Here is an 18,830-nt window from a genome sequence, read left to right on the forward strand (position 1 = left end):
TTTTAGTGGACTTTTCCACTTACGAGTTCATCTCTGAACCTCGGTTCCTTTTTCTGGAAAATCACTCCTATTTCATGGGGTTGTTAGGACAATCAACTGTCATAAATACATAGAAGGACCTAGATTACAGTCTCTTATATAATATTCACCAAAGTATTAATTTCCTCCCACTAAATGCCAAAAGCATATAAATAATAACATACTGCTTTCCAAATCACTTTCGAAAAACTAGGAATTAGTGAGAATAGAATTAGAGCTGTGAAAATGGATTAAATTCAGAGTAAAGCAAGAAAATTATAGTTTTGAATGTTTGGGTTTGGTTTACTAAACATGTATAGTTCACTCTTTGCAAGCTGAACATTTTATGATGCACCCCTGCATGTCCAATGAAAACATTCTCACTCTCACAACTTCATAAAGTACCTATTATCCCCACTTTATAGATGGTCAGGTTACTGGACCTATCTGATGATTGGCTCACACAGCCTGTAAGTGGTGAATTTCAGAAGCAAATCCAAGGCTTTCACTCTCCAAACCCAGTTGTCCTTCCAAACTTTAGTGTATACCATTGTTTGTGGTCTGTTAAAGAAAAAAAGATACCAGTGATTTTTTTCCTCCTAAAATGCATTCAAAGTATACACGTAAGAAAAATGCTAAAATATTTATATCATTGCTATAGAACAACCTGCTTGACAATTGTGTGCATTCCTGACTTTTCTGCAGAATTCAAGTGCTTTGTGAGAACTCCATAGGATCTATGAGAAAGAAAAAAGTCAGTCTTGGTGGTATTTTTTAATTCAAAAACTTATTTAAAATCATATATGTAAAAAAAATTGCTAATTACATTTATAGTAAAGTCTTTATTTTATGCAATAATCTGCTTTTAAGAGACTAAACTATGTGCTCTTTAGCTCTATTTTTCAAAATATAATTAAAATGTATTAATTTCTTTTTATTCTTAATTAAGTTAGGATTATAACATTGAGTTAAATTTTAAGTTAAACATAGGGGCAAAATACGGTGAGGTAGGGTAATAGAGTTTAAGTTATACCAGGCCCATTCCCAACTGTAAACCCCAAGACCACATTCCAATAAAAGCTGGTTGTGGAAACCAAAGTAGATATCAAATAGTCTATCCTTACACTTCATACCAACTTTAATAACAGTTTCGATTTTTCTAGCGATTTTTTTTCGATGACTTCCAAGCACCAAGAGTTTATGGAGTCATTGTCTGGTAAGTCCAAATCTTAGAGCGGGATACTCAAACTCCTTTGTAACCTAACCCCAACCATCTTTTTTCAGCTTCTCAAGTTTCATCTAGTTTCCCACTGCACTCTGCCTTGCCCAGAACTGCTGCAGGCTCCTTTACTATCAAAATACATTCTGCACTTTCTCCTTCACCTTTGCTCTTACTTTTCCATATGTTTGGAATACCATTGAAGCTCACTCATCTGTTATCTGAAATTCTACTATGCCGATAGGTACAACTCAGCTCAAGATTTTTACAATCCCTGTGTAAATTAGGCAAGTTTTTTTCAGTTTCTCCCAAACAGAAAAAAATTTTTATTTATTTAGAGCACAGGCTTTGGATCTAAATTAACTAGGTTCAAATCCTGGTTCTGCAACTTATTTGCTGTGTGACCTTGAGAAAATTAGTTAACCCCTCTGGTTAGTTCTTAAAATATAAAATAGCAATTATCATAGCATCTATTTCACAAGCATTTGGAGAGGATTAAAAAATTATTAGACTTCCAGCCAAGATGGCAAAGTAAGTAAATGTTGTGTTCACCTCCTCCATGATCACATTGAAATTACAACTAAATTATAGAACAACCACCCTTGAGAACCAGCTGAAGACTAGCTGAACAGAACTCCTGTAACTAAAAATATAAAGAAGTCACCTCAAAACTGATAAAAGGGGCAGAAACACAAAACAGACTGGCCCCACAACCACATATGGCAGTTGAGAATTGGGAGGGATATCTTGACTGTGGAGGTCCCCACTAGGGAGTGAGGGGTCCCAGCCACATACTGGGCTCCCTAGCACAGAACACTAGTGCCAGGAAGAGGAGTCTCACAACATCTGGCTATGACAATCAGCAGGAACTTTGTCTGGGTGAGATGAGGGCTGCTGTAGACTCAGGCATCCTCTTTTTAAAGAGTTTTAGCACAGACTCACTCACTCACAAACACTTGCCCTAAGCTCTACCAGAGGGACAGCAGCTCGAAAAGAGCCAGGGACATATGGAGAAGAACTGAATTGTCTGATGACAGGGGGAGGGCTAAAGGGGCAGCTCTTTCAGAAGCCAAAGTGCTGGCAGTAAACAGTGGCAGTAACCACTGTTTCTTTGACGAGCCCACTCCCACATAGCCAGCAGGTGCAAGCAGGTGCCAAAGCTGTCTTCATTAGCCTGACTAATACTGCTCGCCCCACCTTGGTGATTTTCCGAGACCGTGCCCCACTCAACTCTCGTGCCAGGCCAAACCTCTTTCAATGCTGTTCCATACAAGTGGCTGGCCTTGGCCCATACTGTGGACTTTCCTAAAATCTCTCAAAGTTCCATAACCTCAAACAAGTAGCAGCTGGCTTAAGCATATCCTGTACCTCTTGCTAAGTGGCTCCAAGCATCACACTAGTGGTGGTAGGCCTCAGATCACAGCTTAGCCTCTTTAGGTGCCTCCAAACCCAGCACAGGAAGATGCCAACTACAGACCACTTTGTAGCTCCTACCAGGTGGCCCCAGGCCAGGCACAGGCAGTAGCAGAACTGGACCCACACCAGAGCCCCTCACAAGTAGCTCCAGAACTAATACACCTAGTAGCAAGCTTCAGATCACACCAGAGCACCACCCAATTAGCTCCACAAATGACACAGCCAAAGGGTGGACTCAGCAAGCGCCAGAGCCCTGCTAAGGTGAATCGCAGCCCACGGGATAAGCCCCCACACAATAGATCATCAGCTGTAGTCATAGCCAGTCCTTACAGCCAGTCACCTGAGAGTCAGTCCCACTTACTGATGTACCAACAGCAATCAATGCTCAACTACAACAGGAGGGCACACACAATCCACACAAGGGACACCCCTGGAGCACCTGGCTCAAGTGATTAGGGAGACTGTGCCTCCAGGCCCCATAGGACATCTACTAAGTAAGGCTATTCTGCCAAGACTGAGTGACATAGTAGCTCTATCTATCACATAGAAACAAACACAGGGAAGCAGCCAAAATGAGGAGACAAAGAAACATGTCCCAAATTAAAGAACAGAACAAGATTTTAGAAAAAAAGGCTAAATAAAATGAAGGCAAGCAATCGATCAGATGCAGAGTTCAAAACATGGGTTATAAGGATGCTCAATGAATTTAGGAAAAGAATAGATGAACTCAGTGAGAACTTACACAAAGAAATAGAAACCATGAAAAAGAACCAGTCAGAAATTAAGAATACAATACCTGAAATGAAGAATACATTAGATAGAATCAACATTAGAGTAGATAAAAAGAGGATCAAATCAGCAATTTGGAAGACACAGTAGCAGTAAATACCAGTGAAAACAGCAAAAAACAATAAACAAACAAACAAAAAAAAACCATGAGGCTAGTTTAAGGGACCTCTAGGACAACATCAAGCATAACAATATCTATATTATAAGAGTACAAGAAGAAGAGAGAGAAAGGAATTAAAAACCTATTTAAAAAAAAAAAGACTGAAAACTTTTCTAACCTAGCAAAGGAAATAGACATACAAGCCCAGGAAGTGAAGAGAATCCCAAACAAGATGAACCTGAAGAGGCTTACACCAAGGCACATCATAATTAAAATGTCAAAAGAATAAAGACGAAGAGAATCTTAAAAACAGCAAGAGAAAAGCAGTCAGTTACATATAAGGGAGCTCCCATAAGACTGTCAGCTGATTTCTCGACAAAAATGGCACAAAATATTCAAAGTGATAAAAAGCAAAGACCTCAAACCAAGATTACCCAGCAAGGCTGTCATTTAGAATTTAAGGAGAGATAAAGCATTTCCCAGACAAGAAAAGGCTAAAGGAGTTCATCACCACCAAACCGTTATTACAAGAAATGTTAAAGGGACTTCTTTAAGAAGAAAAAAAAATAAAAAATCTGAATAAAAAAATATTGCAATGCAAAAAACTCTCACTGATAAAAGCAAACATAATAAAAGCAGTGAATCGACCAACTATAAATCTACTATAAAGATTGAAAGACAAAAGTAGGAAGATCATGTGTAATTACAACAGTAAATTAAGGGATATATACACACAAAAAGAATTTTTAAAAAATGACAAAATCATTAATGTGGAGGGAGTGGGTAAAAATGGTAGTGATTATAGAATGTGTTTGAAGTATATGACCATCAGTTTAAAATAGACTGCTATAAACATAGCTTGTTATATATGAAGCACATGGTAACCACAAACCAAAAATCCACTAGAGATATGTAAGAAATGAAGAGAAAGGAATCTAAACACAGCACTACAAAAAGTCATCAACATACAGAAGAAGAGAACGAGAGAATAAGAAAGGAATAGAGAACTATAAAAAAATCCTAATAAAATGACAATAACTACACATCAATAATTACTTTCAATGTAAATGCAATCAAAAGATATAGGTGGCTGAATGGATAAGAACACAAAACACAGAGAACTCTAAAGATTCCACCAAAAAAACTGTTAGAAGTGATAAATGAATCCAGTAAAGTAGCAGGATACGAAATTAATTTTCAGAAATCAGTTGCATTTTATACACCAATAATGATCTATTGAAAAGAGAAATTAAGAAAACAATCCCATTCACAATTGCATCAAAAAATAAAATACCTAGGAATAAATTTAACCAAAGAGGTAGAAGACTTGTACTCAGAAAATGATAAGACATTGAATAAAGAAAGTGAAGAGGATACAAATAAATGTAACCATTTACCATGCTTATGGGTAGGAAGAATTAACATTGTTAAAATGTCCATACTGCCCAAAACAATTGATAAATTCAATGCAATCCCTATCAAAGGACCGATGGCATTTTTCACAGAACTAGAACAAATAATTTATATGTACCAAAAAAGACCCCAAATAGACACAGCAATCTTGAGAAAAAAGAACAAAGTTGGAGGTAACATGCTACCCGATTCCAAACTATACTATAAGGCTATAATAATCAAAACAGCATGATACTGCATAAAAACAGACATATAGATCAATGGAACATAATAGAAAGCTCAGAATGAACCTATGCCAATTAATCTATGACAAAATAAGCAAGAATATACGATGAGAGTAAGACAGTATACTCAATAAATGATGTTGGGAAAACTTGGACAGATATATGCAAAACAAAATGAAACTAGGTCACCTTCTTACACCATACACAAGAATACACTCAAAATAGACTAAAGCCTTAAGTATAAGACCCAAAACCATAAAATTCCTAGAAGAAAACATAGGCAGTAAACTTTTTGACATCACTCAGCCAAGAGAAACAAAAGAAAAAATAGATATATGGGACAACATCAAACTAAAAGGTTTTTGTACAGCAGGGGAAACCATTAACAAAATGAAAAGACAACCTACTGAATGGGATAAGATATTCACCAATGATGTGTATATGATAAAGGGTTAATATCCAAAATATACAGGGAACTCATACAATTTAACACCAAAAAAAACTAATAGTTTGATTTAAAAATGTGCAGAGGACCTGAATAGACATTTCTCCAAAGAGGACATACGGATAGCCAATAGACATATGAAAAGATGCTCAAAGTCAGTAATAATCAGAGAAATGCAAATTAAAACCACAATGAGGTAAAAAGGAGGAAAGGAAACATGGTGGAGTGAGAGATGTCCCCAGATCTCTCCACTTGAAACAACAACAAGCTGAACATCTAAAACTCAACAAAAAACACCCAAACTGCACACCAGCACATCTGAGAGTGGGATCTGTGCATAAGAGCTACCACAGGTCAGAACCCTGGGTGTCGGGTGCTGGTCTGGGAGAAAAAAAGAAGCGAATTCTCACAGCCACCGGAGATCCCTGTAGGGGGAGGGGGAGGGGAGAAGCTGTGGCAAATTCCCCGAACAGCCCTGCCTGGGCCCAGTCATCAGGGCAGAAATCAGAGAAGTGGATGGCAGAGAAACAACAGTTGATTTTTACCGGCCGTGGTTGCAAAACCGAGGCTGAACTGTAGCTCCAGCCCCCAAACCAGAGGGCCCCTTCCCCCATAACCTCTGAGACCTATCATTGTGGAGCTCCAGGGGAATCTGAGCAAATGCTACCAAAACTGTTGCTAACACTGACAGGAACTGAAACTGAGGGTAGCAAGCATGATTAAATATCTACAAGAAAATAAAGACATTATTAAGGCTTTCTATAAAGCAGGGATCCAAGAGGCTTAGATGCCACCAATAGGAAACCAAAAAAAAAAAGCAACTTCTTTGGAGCGGGCTAAAGAGTGAGCTTTATATAATAAATCTTCTTTCTGTAAAAACAGCAGAATACATTTCCATTAATGTTCAGGTGGAGAAATAGTCCATTAAACACCATGAACAACCAAGGTGACAAGGCATCTCAGAAAGAAAGAGAAAAATCTCTAGAAAATAAGCTTACAGACAGAAACATGCAACTTAAATGACAGAAGATTCAGGATGGTACTTCTGAAAAAACTCAGTGAGTTCCAAAATGAGTCATATCAATGATTTCAGGAATTGAAAAAACAACTAGATGAGCAGAGCAAAAAGAATAAAATACCTAGGAAGAAATCTAATGAAACATGTGAAGGACCTATATAATGAAAACTATAAGACCCTGTTAAAAAAAAAATCCAAGAAGATACAAAAGAATAGAAAAATACTCCATATTCTTGGATTGGAAGAATCAACATAGTTAAAATGATCACATTACTTAAAGCATTATACAGATTTAATGCAATCCCTATCAAAATCCCATTGGCATTTTTTAAAGAAATGGAACAAAAAATCATCAGATTTGTATGGAACCACAAAAGACCCCAAATTGCCAAAGCCATCCCGACTTCAAATTATACTACAAAGCGACAGTAATCAAAACAACATGGTATTGGCAGAAAAACAGACACATAGACCAATGGAACAGAATCGAGAGTCCCACAATAAACCCATACTTATATGGGCAAATAATTTTTGACCGAAAACCAAAAACGAACAGTGGAGAAAGGAAAGCCTCTTCAATAAATGGTGCTGGGAAAACTGGAAAGCCATCTGCAAAAGAATGAAACTAGGCTTTTTTCTATCACCACACACCAAAATTAACTCAAAATGGATTAGGTACCTGAATATAAGACCTAAAACAATAAAATGCATAGAAGAAAACATGGACCTTGGACTTAAAGAGGATTTTATAAATTTGACCTCTAAGACAAGGGAAGTAAAAGCAAAAATAAATGAATGGGACTACATCAAACTAAAAAGCTTCTGCACAGCAAAAGAAATCGTCAACAAGGTAAAGAGACAACCATCTGAATAGGAAAATATATTTGCAAGCAACACCTCCGATAAGGGCCTAATATCCAAAATATACAAAGAACTCATACAACTCAATAACAACAAAAAAACAAATGATCCAGTCAAGAAATGGGCAGAAGACCAGAACAGATGCTTCTCCCTAGAGGACATACAAATGGCCAACAAATATTTGAAATGATGCTCAACATCGCTAGCTATTAGGGAAATGGAAATCAAAACCACAATGAGATACCATCTCACACCTGTTAGAATAGCTATAATCAACAGGACAAGTAATAACAAAAGCTGCAGAGGATGCATGGAAAAAAGGAACCCTCATACACTGCTGGTGGGACTGCAAATTGGTATAGCCACTATAGAAAACAGTATGGAAGTTCCTCAAAAAACTAAGAATTGATCTACCATATGATCCAGCAATCCCTCTACTGGGTATTTACCCCAAAGACTTGAAAACCCATATCCAAAAAGATGTTTGCACACCAATGTTCATAACAGCATTACTCACAGTGGCCAGGACATGGAAGCAACTGAAGTGTCCTATGATAGATGATTGGCTAAACAAGCTGTGGTACATATATACAATGGAATAATACTCAGCCATAAGAAGAGATGAAATACTGCCATATGTGGCAACATGGATGGACCTCGAGATAATCATGCTAAGCAAAATAAGCCAGACAGAAAAAGTTGAAAATAACATGATATCACTTATATGTGGGATATAAACCTATAAGCAACAAATGAACAGGACAAACAAACACAGACTCATGCACATGGACTATAGACTAGTGGTTACCAAAAGGCAGTGGGTAGGGGAGGAGTGGGAAGGTAGATGGAGTAAAGGGGGTCAAATATAGTGGGTAGTGGGAGAGTGAAGTGGGTAAAGGGGATCAAATATATGGTAGCTGAAGGAAACTGGACTTTGGGTAGTAAACACACAATAGAATATACAAATGTGAAATTATAATGTACACCTGAAAATTATATAATTGTATTAACTAATTATATAATTATATAATTGTATATAATATATTTCTATACACTATAATTATATAATTGTATTACCTCAATAAATGTAATTTAAAAAAACACACAATGAGATAGCACCTCACACCTGTCAGAATGGCTATCATCAGTATATCGACAAGCAAGGGTTAGTAAGAATGTAGAGAAAAGGGAACTCTCATGCACTGTTGGTAGGATTGTAAATTGGTGCAGCCAGTATGGAAAATAGTATGGAGCTCCTCAAAAAGTTAAAAATAAAACTACCATATGACCCAGCAATTCCACTTCTGGATATTTATCCGAAAAAATCCAAAACTCTAATTCAAAAAGATATATGCACCTCTATGTTCATCGCAGCATTATTTACTATAGCCAAGATATGAAAGCAACCTAAGCGGCCAATAATAAGTTAATGGATAAAGAAGAGGTGGTACATATCTACAATGGAATATTACTCAGCCATAAAAAAGAATGAAATCTCACCATTTATGATAACATGGATGGACCTAGAGGGTATTATACTAAGTAAAATAAGTCACACAGAGAAAGACAAATACCATATGATCTCACTTATATGTGGAATATAAAACACAAAATAAATAAGCAAACAAAACATAAACTCATACATACAGAGAACAAAATGATGTTTGCCAGATAGAAGGGGAATCGAGGGGCTGGGTAAAAAAGATGAAGGGATTAAGAAGCACAAATTTGTCTATTACAAAATTGTCATGAGAATGTAAAGTATGGCATAGGGAATAGAGTCAATAATATTGTAATAATTATGTATGGTGTCAGATGGATACTAGACTTATCAGGGCGAATGCTTCATAAGTTATATAAATGTCTGATCACTATGCTATATACCTGAAACTAATATAATATCGAATGCCAACTATAAATTAAATTTTTTTAATTTAAAAAAGAAGAAATTGTTACATATAAATTATTTACAATTGTGCTTGGCACATAATTGGTGATTATAAACGATTGCTAAAATTATTATTATTATTATTAATATGTAGTAACATTTTAACAATCTAACTTACATTATATTTAAGTCTCTGTCTAACTAGACTGCATTCCCCAAATAGGCAGGAACCATATCTATTCAGTACACTAATCTATATGCTGCAGTTAACATTGTACTTGGGATTTAATTAATATTTGATAAATATTTCTTAAATAAATGAATGTCTCCCCCATTAAACTGTGATTTCCTTAAAGACTAAGTCTTCTTTCTACATGCCCAGAGTATTTCTTCAACACAGTGCTGGCAACTTGCAGCACTCAGTGTACATTGGAAAAATAAAACAAGAGAAAGATAGGAAAGTTTTTTCCTAACATGTATATATTCTCTTCTAAAGGTTCAGGCACACATGGTGCTCTGGAGCTGCCATCCAAAATCTAACTTTATGAATGACATAAGCACTAACAAAGAATCAGTAAAACTAAAAACAAAAAACAAACGAAACAAAATCTAACTTTCATCTGAGCTCTTTATCTTTAGAAATGTGGGGATTCCACGGCACTTAAGGAGAAGCCAAGAGAAAAGTAAAGGTTTTTCTAGGTAATCAAGCACCCTCCAGAAGATTTAGCACATAGCACAGCCCAGGACTCTGCTCTTTCAAGGAAACAGAAGGCTGGGAGAAGGGCAAGAAAAGGGATAGTTGGCAAAGATCCAGTTCTAACTCAGATATAAGGAAAGGAAGGATGGAAGTGGCCTTCTAACTACTGTTAAAACATGACTCCAAGGATGCATGAGAACTAAAAATAATTTCTCCAAAGAGGTAGTGGATTCTCATTCCATCCCCAGGGCAAATAGGAAGCCATTGGCTTAATTTCTTCTCTACCTTATTTATTAGACCCTTTCTAAATAGGTTTCCAGTGAAATAAAGCCTTTTAAAAATTCATCTGTCTACTCTTGCCACTTCTGTTTAACATTGTACTGGAGGCTCTAGAAAGGGCAATTAGGCAAGAAACAGAGGTAAAGGGCATCCAAATTGGAAGGAAGAAGTAAAACCCTCTCTATTTGCAGATGACATAATTTATATATAGAAAATCCTAAGGAATCCACTAAAAAAACACTTGAATTAATAAGAAGTAACTTCAGCAAGATTGCAAGACCAATATATAAAATCAATTATATTTCTATACACTAGTCATGAGAATTCTGAAAATGAAATTAAGAAAACAATTCTATTTATAATGACATCCGAAGGAATTAAATACTTAGAAGTACATTTAATCAAAGAAATGGAAGACTTATACACTGAAAACAACAAAACATTGTTGAAAAAAGCCCTAAATAAATGGAAAGATATCTCATATCTATAGATTGAAGTATATACTACTGATAATACTCCTTAAATTGATCTACAGAGTCAATGCAATCCCTATCGAAATCCTAGTTGATTTCTTTTACAGGAATTGACAAGTTGGTCCTAAAATTTATATGAAAATGTAAGAAACCTACAATAGCTAAAACAAAAATCTTATAAAAGAACAAAGTTGGATGACTCACACTTCTCTATTTCAAAACTTATTACAAAGCTACAGTAAAAGAGATAGTGTGCTACTGGCCCAAAATCATATAGGTAAATGGAATAGAAGTGAGACTCCAGGAATAAGCCTTTATAATTATGGCTAAATGATTTTTGACAAGGATACTAAGACAATTCAATGGGGGAAAGAATAGTCTTTTCAATAAATAGTGCTGGGACAACTGGATATCCACGAGCAAAAGAAAAGTTGGGCTCCCACCTCATAGTATATACAAAAAGTAACTCAAAATGGACCATAGACTTAAATGTAAGAGCAAAAACTATAAAATTCTTAGAAGAAAATATAGGAGTAAATCTCCATGACTTTGGGTTGGGCAGTGGTTTCTTAGCTATGACACCAAAAGTGTAATAGACAAAATAAGTAATATAATGGACATCAAAATAAAAAATATAATAATAATAAATAAAATAATTTTGTGCTGAAAAAGACACCATCAAGAAAACGAAAAGACAACTTATCAAATGGCATAAAATATTTGCAAATTATATATCTGATAAAGACTTGTGTCTAGAATATATAAAGAACTCTTACAATGTAATAATAAAAAGATAAATAAGCCAATTCAAAAGTAGGTAAAAGATTTAAATAGACATTTCTTCAAAGAAGATATATATATTTAAAAAGATATACAAATGACCAATTAGCACATGAAAATATAGTCAATACCATCAATCATTAGAGGAATACAAATCAAAGCCACAGTGAGATTCCACTTCACACCACCAGAATGGCTAAAATAAAAAAGACAGACAATAATAAGAGTTAGTAAGGAAGTAGAGAAATTAGAATCTTCACACATAGCTAGTGGAAATGTAAAATGGTACAGTTGCTTTGGAAAAATGGTTTGGCAGTTCCTCAAAAATCAAGTATGACGTTACCATATGACTCAGCACTTCTAAGTGTATCTAAGCAAAATGAAAACATGTTCATACAAAAATTTGTACGTGAATATTCATAGCAGCATTATTTATGACTTCCATAAAGCAAAACAAGCTAAATGTGTATCAATTGATGAATGTTTAAATAAAATGTGATATATCCACACAATGGATTATTAGACAGCTATAAAAGAAAATGAAATACTGCTAGATGCTATAACATGGATAAACCTTGAAAACATTATACTCAGTGAAAGAAGAAGCCAGACACAAAAGTCACACAGTATATGATTCTATTTATATGAAATGTCCAGAGTAGGCAAATCTATAGAAATGAAAAATAGATTAGTGGTTACCTAGGGCTGCTGGGGTTGGTAGGTAGAGAAGAATGGAGTAGATTACTAATGGAAACAGTGTTTACTTTTAGGATAATAAAAATATTCAAAACTTGGATCCTGGCGAAGATTGCCAAACTCTGGGAATAGAGTAAAACCATTAAATAAAGTAGACTTTAAATGCACAAATTTTATATTTCAATAAAAGTGTTAAAAAATTTTTTTAATTAAAAAAACTCATTAGAAAGGAATTCTCTACTTTACCAATGGAGACTCAATTAAAAGGAGTTCGAGAGGGGGCAGAAAGATATTATCAAGTGTTTCATCCAAGCACCAAAGGTCTTTGTAAGAAGAGATCCTTTCAGGGAAACTGGTGGTGAAGGTTAAAGTCTGCATTACCTTTTGATCTATAGAATCCAGAATTAGAATCAGTTTTACTTTCCTACAGTATGTGTTCTTTTTACATACTGTAGGGAAGAAGTGTATGAGAAACATCTCAGGAAGTGAGACTTCCTCAGGAGGAAAAAATAAAATTTCTCCTCATTTCCACTCATTCATTTTACTGAATAAGTGGTCTCAAGGATACAAAGTCCACCTCATATGCAACGATTTAAATAGGCCATACAGCTGATCCCACTGATTCCCGGGGAAGCCAGGAACCTTGCCCTGGAGTCCCTGAAGAATCCCTCGGGGTTATGAAAAGCTCAGCTGGTTTAGTAGTAGCAGCAATGTCTGCTTATTTTTTGTCTATCCCTTGCTGATAGAACTCAAGGGTTGTCAATTGCGGTTTCATTTTGGAGGTAGTCTCATGAGCTGAGTTATTTTTGGCTACTCTGTGTTTACTTAGTACCCTGTTGACTTGGGGGGAAGATGTTGAATATGTATCTGGCTGATGCTACTGTTTAGCAATGACAGAAATGCAGCTATGAGACCATCTGTTCAGAGTATCTGACAGACCTAAGGGGAGATGATGAATTATAGCTCCTCCATATTTAGGGTTTTAAGTACAAATTGGGAAAAGAACTAGAATGATATTCTTTTGCTTACATTCCCACCCCTGGTAGAGCCAAGCTAGAAAAATAATGGAAGGAGGTTAGCAGGGTTTCCATAGAAGACAGTACTGCAGGGCTGTGCACAGTGTATCAAGTCTCAGAAGAAAGGAAATACCTAAAACAAAATGAAACAAAAGAAAACAGACCACTTGGCTTCAATTTATATAAACCAATAAGCCACAGACATTTCCTACATTGTATACATTAACGAGATTCACTGAAATAAACTCCCTGTCTTTGAGAAGCTGGTCTTAAAAAGTGGAAAAACTTATAAAGATTATACTATACTGAGTTGATTTTATAGCAAAAATTCTCTTTCTTGAGGAAATAGCCTGGTGGTATTTTAGGGTGCCTGACAAAGAGGAATGCTAGGTAGTCAGAGGTCTGAAAGCAACAGAGAAGGAACCTAGGATGTCAATTCAAATCGATAACATCAGAACATTTTATATCAGGAAAGGTCCCGGATCTTGTCTTTCAAACTCCTTATGTTGTAGATGAGAAAACTGTCTGAGAGTTCGAGATACTAAAAGACTTGTCTGAGCTCACACAGGTATAGCGAAGTTGGAATCTGAAGCTACATCTTCTGATTCTCTCCTTATGAAGCCAGCACTCTTGCCTTCATACTGTTTTCTCCCGGGAGCAAGTGAAGAAAAGCCTGGAAACCAAAAGACCAAAGCAGCAACAAGGAATCCTCTCCTTTCTATGAATGTGACAGGATAGAGACCTGGGAGCAAAAGGCAAAGAAAGCCTGGACAGTGAGGTCTGTATTAGTCAGCTCAGGCTGCCATAACAGAATACATAGACTGAGTGGCTTAAAGAACAAGAATTTTTTTCTCACAGTCTGGAGGCTGAGAAGCCTAAGTTCAATGTGCCAGCCCATTTGATAGCAGAAAAGAGGGGTTTTAGCTGTAGTGAGCCTTCCTGACTTGCAGACAGCTGACATCTTTCTATGTCTTCACCTGAGAAAGAGAAAGAGAGAAAGGGAGCACTCTGGTCTCTCCTCCTCTTCTTAAAAGGACACTAACCCCATCATGGAGGCCCTATTCTTAGGATCTGACTTAAACCCAATTACCTCCTAAAGACCCCACCAAATAGTATCACATTGGGGATTGAGACTTCAACATATGAATTTGGGGGGAGGACAGAAAGATTTAGCTCAGAACAATGTCTCAGTGGTCCAAGCAAGAAAAGATCCCAAAAGTGACAGATGTTAACTAGACTTATTAAGGTGATCATTTTGCAATATATACAAATATCACATCATCATGTAATATAATGTTATATGTCTATTATACCTCAATAAAAAAAAACTCGCAATAGCTGAAAAACAAAATCCAAAAATAAGTTTTCTAAATATATAAATAAATACCAAAATATCATTATATTGCAAACCATAAAATTTTGTTGCATGTATATCTGAAATAAATTAATGGGGGAAAAGTTGAAGGAAAAAACCCCAAATATAAGAGGGCACGTTGAAAAAGGGAAGAAAAATGATGTAGTAAAAATGGTTTGTCCTCAGTCCTCTTTCATGCTTCCTGCTGAGATTTGGAGGGTGAAGAGGGTTCAAACAGAGGGAAGATTGCAGCTGAAGTGAGAATATATGCACTGTAGCTGGTCCCTGATGTGCCAGCACTGGAGTAATGGAAAGAGACCTGCACTTGAGTCTGTTAACAGTTGTTCAAGGCCCAGATTCACCACTGAGTATCATGATGACCTTGAAGAGCTTGGGATATCTCATTTGCAAAATGGAGATAATAATAACTTAACTTCAGGGTTGTTATAAAAAGTAAATGAGATAACATTTACAAAAATGCTTTGTAAATTATAAAGGGTTATACGTTTGTTTTGCTTACTGTTAGGATAGTTCTGGGACTGTGCTAGTGTTACAGAGACAAAAGAACTGGAAAACATGGTTTCTGATCTCAAGTATCTTGTGATCCTGTAAGTATAAATAAGGCTTACGAACATGAAAACCCTTCAGGATAGCATATGGCTGCACAGGGTTGATGAGGAATCTCATCTCATCCATTGCAGATGACATAGGTATGGCTGGGTGTGTCTGGCTAGCTGGTAGGGTGGCTTTAAGGAAGTTTATTTGCAAGAAGGCTACAGTGACTCATTTGAGAGACCTCCTTCTATGGAGCCAGGCATTATGGGCTCACTAAGAGTTAATGCTTTAGTCATCAGAATGGAGTGTGGTCATTTTTACTCATATGCAACATGGCCCCAACTACTGAGCTGAAGATCCAAGTCTTCGTAGAAAAGACAAGTCTTATGTATACATTGAAAGAGCTGTTTCTCTATCACTGTAAAACACTGGGGCTCAAAAGTGTTTTAGGGCCCCTCTCTGAGTGTATAACAAAAAGAGTGAAATTATTCCCTACTCTGCTATAGACCGTGTGCTACTTTAATATCCAATAGACTGTGGGCAGAGCAGTGGGAAGGACCCAGAGCACCCAGGAGAAAGAGGAGGGTCATGGCAGTGCCAGCCTGCAGAGCTGTCAATTTCCAGCAAGGACTACAGCACAATAATTGAATGCAGCAGTGTATATTGTTTCCATTAGAGCAGTGAGAGTCCCTAGCAGAAAATGCCATGCTAGGCAGCATGGTAGAATTAGTATTAACAGATCAATTCAGAGCAGCAGCAGCTCTTGATAGAGCACTGTGAATATTTTGGAAATGAAAAATGCTAGCCTATGAAGCTGCCAGGAACATTGAGGGAAGGAGATTTGCAGAGGGCTAGGGCCCCTATGTTAGTAGGCGAGCCCTAGAAAGCCAGCAAAAGTTTATGTAATACAGAGTCATTTCAGATAACAAAACAATCGGTAGACTGAAATCACTGACATCACAGAGGAGGTAGCCATTGGACCTTGAAGTTGTGCTCTGTTGCTCACCATGCATGTTTAAATAATGAAAAGCACCTTTACTTCATAAGTCACAGAACAAACTTTTAACTACTAATTCTCCAACACCCTGAAGTGCCAATAGTTTGAAAAGAGCCCTTTTTAACACTATTGTGCCAGACTAAGAGCTGGGCAGCAAGTTTCCCTGGCAGGTAATTCTTATCTTTTGCCTGTACTCAGAGCAGCTGCTGCTTCTGCTTTTTTCAAAGAAAGCCTTTTCTGTGTTCTGCCTTGCCCCAAGGACTCAAAAGAGACAGAGAATCCTTAGCTCTTCCTCTGGTGAACAGGATGTTCTGAGTCCCTTGTGCCTTCCAAGAAAAATCAGAAACAGTGGTAGTGGAGATGCAATAGATCTAGATTTTCCATAACCCTTGTCCACTAAACAGTCCCTACAAAGATAGTTGCCAGGACTGCTTAGAGAACCTGTGGTAATAAATCTCAAGTGGTCTGGTGGTTGCCATAGGCAACACTCTATCTTCCCACGAAACAAGAGACACGTACTTTCTTTGCATCTTTAATATATAGGGGATGAAGCTATGGGGGCAGGAAGAAAAATTGATTGTCCCTAATCCTGAATTCATTTCAAAGATGCTCAATTAATTGGAAGCAGAATCCTTTAGGATTTCCCAAGGTGAAAAAGATTTTTCAGTCTCCTGTTTTGGGGGAGAGACAATAACTAGCAATCTAGCTAAGTGATAAGCAAATCAAATGAAGATTAATGAAGATAAATTTCCAGGTCTGTAAGCTTGCTGCCTGAATGTAACCAAAAAAAGGGTATAAATCTAGTGTCTATAGTAATCACTTAATGAATTTGCTCCAGTAATTCTAATGTATTAATTCTAAATTGAGGCAGAGGCAACGGACTTATTTACTCTACTTTCACAACTGTCAAGAGTCTGCAAGCAACGTATTCAAGTGGAACTATGGTACCTTCATCAGACTTGTTGAGATGATTGGGGAAAAAGCTAGAGAATTTATAAAATAAAGGAGCTTGAAGACGATTTCTTCCTTGGATACTGATCCTTTCACTGATAAACTTCCTCCCTGTCCCAAGATACCACCTTCATCTGCCACTTCTAAGACTGAGGGAAGTTTTGAATATATTCAGAGCAAGAGTAATGAAGCATCTATTGGCGGGATTTTGCCAATGCGTTAACCCTATTTCTATGATAACTACCCTCTGGGCTACAGATCCTTCAAATGGCAAAAAGGAGAAAATTAGTGTCTCATATGGGCTTCATTTACCAATCTTCCTCTCAGCCTGTAAGGGTGAATTTCAGGCTTCTGGTGGCTTCTGAATGGCCTTCAAATCACAAAGCCCTAGTTTGCAGAAGGCTGCCTTCTGATGTTGTCCTCAGGTGGTAGAGAGAGAGCGAATTCCAGTCTTCTCCTCCTCACTAATCAAATCATAGGGCCCCACTCTCATGACTTCATTTACAACTAATTACCTTCCAAGGCTCAATCTTCAAATACTATCACATTGGGGCTAGGGCTTCAATTGATGACTTTGCGGGGTGAGAAGGTGGGCACAAACAATCTATAACGCTGGTTGATTGTTTTGTCTTTTTAAAAAAATCTCAAAGAGCCCCATTCTGCCCAGGACACTTTCCCCATTCTCTACCTTTCTAAACTTTTTATTATGAAAATATTCAAAGATGGAAATGTAAAAAAAAATAGTACACAGATCCCCTCTTTGCTTGTCGCCCAACTCAATTATCAATTCTCTGCTACTCTTCTTTCATTGATCTCAATCTCCAACACAAGGCAAGTAGTTTCTATGAAGGCAGAAACTACTTATTTGTTATGCCTAGCGTCAGGTAAATGCCCAGCCCATGCACATTTAATAAATTGTTGCTGAATTAATCCACTACACGGATGAACTGTGCTTCCATGCTGAATGGTGCAGGGGATACCAAGGTAAATTAAACCCAGCTCCTGTCCCTTGGGAGATTAGAATCTAGAGGAGAGCTAATGTAGCCCACCACACAGAGGGCAAGAAACAACTGCCAGAGTCAAGGGTATGCTGACTTCTCTTACACAGAAAGTATCCACGTGTGTATTCACTATGGCACAACCGGACTCTAATCAAAGAGTTATTCTTTCTGCCAAAGGAAAAGACTCTTAATCTCCTCTTCTCTACAAGACAGCTGGCCAGAACATGAAGTGCTCAGATAAGAGAAAAGAATAGAAAGCTGCAGGGTCAGACAAATGGAAAGAGAACCCATTCCTAGGAAAATAGGCATTTCACAAGAAGTGTCGATGTGAGCAAACCTCTTCTGATAGAAGGGGAATAGCAGTTGGGCACTTAAGAATGTTGAGCAATAGCAGATAAGGAGCTGGAGAATTGTCTACTAATAATAAGGACCATGATACAAGAAATCACATCCTAACCTAGATGGGATGGGACAGGAAAAGCAAGGTCACAGAGGAAGTGAACCTAAAGAAGGGACAGGCAGAGGAGACCGCAAGTCTTTAAGCTAGATATATTTTAAAGACACCAATAAGAAAAGAATTACAAATTGCTATAAGAACCCTTCTCTAAACTAGCTCTTAATATGTTGAAAACAATTTTGT

The sequence above is a fragment of the Pteropus medius genome, unplaced genomic scaffold, assembly GCF_902729225.1.
Source record: "Pteropus medius unplaced genomic scaffold, Ma_sr-lr_union100, whole genome shotgun sequence".
Classification (NCBI taxonomy): Eukaryota; Metazoa; Chordata; class Mammalia; order Chiroptera; family Pteropodidae; genus Pteropus; species Pteropus medius.